General features: G+C 45.5%; 1 non-coding gene across 1 annotated transcript; it reads right to left on the minus strand.

Moving 5' to 3' along the window:
• Positions 1-6,085: 6,085 nt before the first annotated feature.
• Positions 6,086-6,191, minus strand: LOC138834881 (U6 spliceosomal RNA). The gene has a single exon (XR_011374286.1). It is a non-coding gene; the product is annotated as a U6 spliceosomal RNA (small nuclear RNA).
• Between the last annotated feature and the right edge of the window lie 257 nt (positions 6,192-6,448).

Genomic DNA, 6,448 nt, shown 5'->3' on the forward strand with positions numbered 1-6,448 from the left:
AGGCCTGTCTGTCTCCCCCCAACACAGGCAGCGGGGATGGAGGCCAAGGCTCACAATGGCTGCCCGATGGCTCTGCTCCTGCTGATCCACTTCTTCACGGACATTGGCCTAAATGAAGCATTGGGAAACCCAGCTGCCAAGGATGTGTGAAGCAGGCGAGATGAAGAAGAATGCAGGCTTTTTTCTTCGGTGTAATTGCCTGAGATATGAACTGCCCCCCTCCCCCAGCAGCCCATGAATTCATGCCCTGACATCAACCTGCTGGGGCTCATTTGTAAGAGCTCTGGGACACTTCTGTTTCATGTTCAAAGCCTCCCCGGGCTGGCCAATTGAGTGAGGGCTGTCCCTCCCAGCCCTCCACGAGGATGTTAGGAAATGGAGTTTGCTCTCTTCCTTGCTGGGGCATCCAGGATAGTTCAGACCTGTGGTGTTGTTGGAACAGTGTATGTGGGGGGGGGGGAGAGTGGGGAGGGGTAAATGTGTTTGAGTGAACATAGCCACATGCGTTCAACCCAGAACATTTATCTTTGCACTCTTAAGCAAAACATCCCCGGATTCAAAATGGCTCCAAGGATCCTCACTCATGTATTTGAAGTTTCTCACCAGCTTTAGGTTCTCCTAAAGGTCTCCCTCTAGTCATGTGAACACCCCCTCCAACACAATACCCCATAACTTTACACCAACTTGTGAGGCTGACTGGAAGCCAAATATTACACTAGCTACTTTCACATTGCCTGATAAAGGATGACCTTAATCTTACAAGAACTTCAAAGCAATCCTCTGTTAACTAGAAAGTTCAGAGTACCAATACAATGCTTTAAAAATAAACATACATGTGGAATTAAAAATTAAAAAGAAAAGTAAAATAAGGCTAGGTGTGGTGATACATGCTTAAAATCTCAGAGTGCTCAAGAGGCAGAGGCTAGAAGATAAGAGAATTCAGGATCAACCTGGACCAAGTAGTGAGAGAAAAAAAAAGCCCAAAAAACAAAAACTACCCTCCCAGCCATCCTCACCCCGCAAAGAAAACCCACTAGATTTGGAATAATATTTTTTCTACTATATGAGTGAATCTCTCAACCTGATAAGCACCTTTCTTGGTGAAAACAAGCTACAGAGGAGCTGCTGAGGCCCTGGCCTGTCAACCCAACTGGGTGCTGGGGTTATTTTTGACCACATGTTCAAACCTAGACCAAGAAGAAGCTCCAGCTTTCTAAAACCGTGAGCACCACAAACGACCACACAGCCTCCCTTGGCCCACCCCTCCTCCCTATAATCCTTCACTGACACCTTCAGCTTGTGAGATTCTACCCTGCATGCCCTACTAAGGGTTCAACTCAATGAACTTTGGCTTACCATCCATGTGAAAGGTTGGGTGTTCTGGTGACTGTCCCACGGCCACTCCGTGCTGTAGTGTCATGTCTCCTTAGGGTACACAAACACATCCTTCATAAGCAGACTCATGGAGCCCCTGTGCACAGGCATGCTAAGCTCTTTGGAGGCATGGTCTTATAATTTCCCTGATGTTCTATGAGGGTAGTATAGAAAAGAGCCTGAGGCTCAGAGATCCACTAATATGGAGAATCTGCACACAGATCTGATGCCACAAGGCTGCAGGGGCTCTTGTCTTAACTAGGATTATTGGGAGTAAATAATAACCACTAGGAGTAGGACTTTTGAAAACCTATGATTTATTAGACTGTTGGTAAAACCAGGCACTGCTAGGACCTTCCTGCAAATCTTACATTCTTGCTTTCTTACATTAGGTATATGTGTCTGTGCTTCTTTCAAATCTTACAAGTTTCTTACTTTCTTACATTAGGTATCTGTGTCTCTGTTTCTTACTAAAATAGGTTGATAGATACAAGACACAGAGACAATTCTCTGGCTCGGTCCAAGAGTGAGAGACCTTGGCAATGCAGCTGAACTACACACAACATGAATTTGGCAACCTTCAAACAACACATTGCGACATTGCTGTTAGTTATTATTATCAGAAATAATACCAATAGTGCTTATGGAGTATGGAATACCTCATGCAAAAGGGGCTCTCTTTTTGATAGGCTTGTGGTCCAATTTGGGGGGGTGTCCATTTTCCAAAACTGTGATCCCTGTGATTTGAGACTGCCTGTGGTTCCTTGTATATGTGTGAGGGTGTATGTTTGCACACACTCTCAGTGCGTGTCTGTCAAACTGCAGGGAGCTGTCCCTCATTTAAACAGCCAATTAAAACCCACTTTGGCACTTAATGCATGTCACTGCCTCTCAGCACTCGGCTGCCTTCCCGGAAGGCCTTTAATTTGATAAAGAGCTCCTAATAATGACTAGGGGAGACCCAGTAAGTTAATTAAACCCTGTCCATTATTGTGCTTTCAAGGTGTGCTTTCCTTGTAAAAGACCTAAGATCTATGCTTGCAAACGGCTTTAGACAATGTTCCATGCTTCAACGAGAAAAGTATGTCTGTCGTGTCCTGGCACGTTCCACGCAAAGTCTCAATTTCAGCAGCATGTCAACCTTTCACGGAGGCCAGGAGCAGATGGAAAAAAAAAACCTCCGTACCCAGTTGCATGGAAGCCAGCATTAGCAATGGAAGATGCGTTTCCTCCGAGAGCAGAATGCTGAAAGATGACCTGGCTGTCATATTGAACTCCATTTATCCCGTTTCTTTAACGTAATCTGAGAGTCCAGATGGGCTGTATAAACAGAAGAGGGGGTTCCTGGGAGTTCACTCACTTAATGAAGCCCGTATGTTTGACTCATGTAATAAGTATTTAATCATGCTGATGATGGCTGACTTCAGCCACACACACGGTGGCTGAAATACTGATAATTCAATGCCCCACGTCACTTGTGTGGGCAGCAATGAACAAGATATGTGAGGCCGAAAGTGGACAGCCTTTCATGGAGTAGGTGGGCAGGGGTGCTCATGGGGGAGATATAACGGGCCACGAGCATTTGGCCTGTGGTCTACTGCCTCTGAGTATCCATCGTCCCAAGGCAAGGTGCTTCGGGGAATAATTCTTCTTTTTCATTTCTCAGTGACAAATGCATAGATGGTACGTCAGATGAGAAGCTCAACCAGCTTAAACACTATGATTGGGAGCTTTTGTTTTTCCTTTCCTTTGCAGCACCAGAGAGAGTCTTATGCTGACTGGACAGGTGTTCTACCACTTGAGCCATGCCCCCAGCCTTTATGCTTTACATCAATTTTTAGGTAAGGTCACACTGTTGGGCTAGGCTAACCTGGTGAAAGGGTAGATTCGTTAGGACTCAGGACACCACCACCACCAGGTAGTATCTTAGCCTGGCGAGCAGAGACCAGATGGCAAGAGATGCAAAATTATTTCCAGAGAAATACCAGCAGAAAACCAAACAGCATGCCTCTACCACTCCCTAGGTCCTTCAAGGTCCTCAAGTTCCCATAGCCTTCCAATGACTCTGGAGGAAGAGGAGATTGGCAGAGGGACCTGATGGAATTAACAGCCAATCAGAATGTCATGGGACCTGACCCATTAAAAAAAAGTCATCTTCCAAACACCTAATTATACTAGGTGGTGACCAATCAGAGCACAACCCTAGACTCAGCCACTTGGGGCTAGAGTAGCAGCTAACTTCGACTAAGATATTTCTCTCCTGAATAAAGTTCTTTGCATTCACCTATCAGTGTCCATGGACTTCATTGCTCAAGTTTGTAAGGCAAGAACTCAAGAAGGCAAATGGACAACACTCAGCAGTGAAGCCAGAACATTGACAGGCATTGTCTGCTGCTAAGCTGCAGCCCCAGCAGGCATTATCTGCTGCAGGGCTACATATCACCCTAGCAGTTGCTGCCAGCTGCAGAGCCTGAAGGGCTGTCACTCAAGTAGGTTCTTTGCACCATCAACAGCAGATAAACCCATCTCACTGGGACTGCGTCTGAAATGCCTATGCCTTGTACACTCCTGGGATCAAGTGTGTACACCAGCACGCTTGGTTTGTTGTTGACATGGGATCTTGCTAACTTTTCCTGGACTGACCTCAAACCATGAGCTCCTCATTACTGCTTCCTGAATAGCTGAGGTTGCAGGTGTGAGCCTCTGTGCCCAGCTCAATCTGGAAGGTTCCTGAACACACACTATGTAGAAGGCCTAATCCTACACAGCGACACAACTCTTGCTAATTCAGTAGCTGGACCACATCCCCAGGGACCCAAGTCCTTTCTCCATCTCTGTTCTGCATCCTAGGGTGCCTAGCTGTTCTCAGACCAACTTCTTCCCTCACAAGATGCCACCAAAACCACATCACAAAGCTAGAAACAGCAACAGAAGCAGAGAAGGCATTCATTGCATTATTGACAAAGAAATTTTTCATTTTTCCTGGACATCTCATAAAGCAATTTTGAGTGCGATGGGGTGACTGCAATGGGTAGAGTTTATCTGTGAGTGGCACAGGAAGTATCCAATAGCTTACATCTCTTCCCAAGCCTGCCTTTGGAGGCCTTGTGGGATGACTTAATTAAAAGTGGCCAGGGTGGAACTGTTTACCGCACAGGAACCATGTAACACTACCTCTCAGCATTTTCTACTTCTATTAGAACAAACCTGGGATTCTCTGAGCTATGGGCTCAGAATGAGCCATCAACCGTCTGCCTGCGAAGGCCGTGGGGTGCTCCCTGGTCAGTCTCTCTAGAGAACTCAACACATAAGAGTTTGAGGAAGACTGAAATAACTGAACCAGGAGCACCAATGTGGCTTTAGAATTATCTTAGAAGAACCTTCCTGCACAGGAAGTGCTAGCTACATTGGCTGGCCTCATTTTTTCTGCTAAAATTGAACAGCTTTTCTGAGAAAGTTCTTGGCTTCTTTTTGGTTAAAATGGCTCTTCCACACTTGGTAGGTATTATAAAGTAGGAGAGCCTGTTGAAATGGCAGCTGCCTAGGCCCTCCCACTGGGAAGCTGGCTCCATGGGCTTGGGGCCAGAGACCAGGAACCAGTCTCTTTAACCCTCAGTGGCCCTGTTGCAAGTTGTCTGAGAAGAAGAGAAAATCTTCTCCTCTCTAGCCTGAGTCTGAGGCTGGCAAACTACAGCCCAGGAGTTAAGAATGGCTTTTATATTTTAAATGGTTAAAAAATACCCAAAGAATACTATGTTGTCATATTAAAATAATGTGAAATTCAAATTGCAGTGTCCATAAATAAAGTTTTATTCGGAACACAGCCATACTCGTTTGTTTACTTAATGTCTGTGGCTGCCCTCTCATTATAATGACAGAGTTGACTAGCTGCAATGGGGATCATATGGCTTGCAAAGCTTAAAATATTTCCATCTGGCCCTTCACAGGAAAACTCTGCCAAGCACTCATCTAACATGTTCCATTCAATTGAAGAACTAACAGCATGGGAAAGACTTTGCCTCTCACTTCCCCAATTGGTTAAGCATCAGCTGAGGCTACGTTAAAACCCTGCATTTTGGGGACTCACTATGAAGCTCTAGGGCCTCTGGCTCAAGGACTGACAACCATGGCCCAGTATCTTTCTCTTTGACTGGAAGAGTCCTAGTAGATAGCTATTAACCAGGTAAGCGTCTCTTTCCTACTGACATACTCCAACCAATCCCACCCCAGGAACTCTCTACATAGTTGACTTAGTCCATTTTCTGTTGAAAGGGGTTATTTAGCTCCTGGCTCTATAGGATGGGAAGTTGAAGGTCAATGGTCTCACTGATGAGACCCTCTTCCTATACCTTAACACTGCATAGCATCACAGGGCAGTAGACATGTGAGAGTAGGAAGCAGCCATGTTCAGAAAAAGAAAAACATGAAGGGCAACCTGCTTTTTTGTAACTCATTCTTACAGTAATTAATCTCCCCTTCAACAATAAGAAACTAGTCCCACAAGACAACCTTTCTTGGAGGCTGAAAGGTCTGACTACCTCTTAATACTTTGCAACCAAGTTCCCTCCCTCCTTTTCCCTCTCCCTCACCCTCTTCTGTCCCCCTCCCTCTCCTCCTCCCCCCTCTCTCTCCCTCCCTCTCTCTCTCTCCAAAGAAGTAGCAAGTCGACATAGTTTTGTCCCACGTAATGACTTATTTGCACACAACCCAACAAAATGTGAAATGTTTCACAAATCTGCAGGTCATCCTGTACAGCAGCCATGCTAATTGTCTCTGCATCATTCCAATTTTAGTTTATGTGCTGCTGAAGCAAGCACTGGAAATCAAATTTCAGTGTGATTGAGCCTGGTGTGCTTGCCCACAAACACAAATATACACATACACCCTCACCCTTCTGTGACTTGCATTTCCATTGCAAAAGAAATACAAAAGACCTCCGAGCAGGCCAAAATTAGCAGTGGTTCCATTTCAAACCATGGAGCTTTTCTTAAGTAAAGTCAGAAATGCATCCAACCACTAACTCATTCTAGCTCAGAGCTCTATGAGGTCAGTGTTCTCAATGAAAGATGGAGCC

Source organism: Dipodomys merriami, unplaced genomic scaffold, assembly GCF_024711535.1.
Source record: "Dipodomys merriami isolate MVZ:Mamm:240054 unplaced genomic scaffold, mDipMer1.0.p SCAF_1, whole genome shotgun sequence".
NCBI classification, from domain to species: Eukaryota; Metazoa; Chordata; class Mammalia; order Rodentia; family Heteromyidae; genus Dipodomys; species Dipodomys merriami.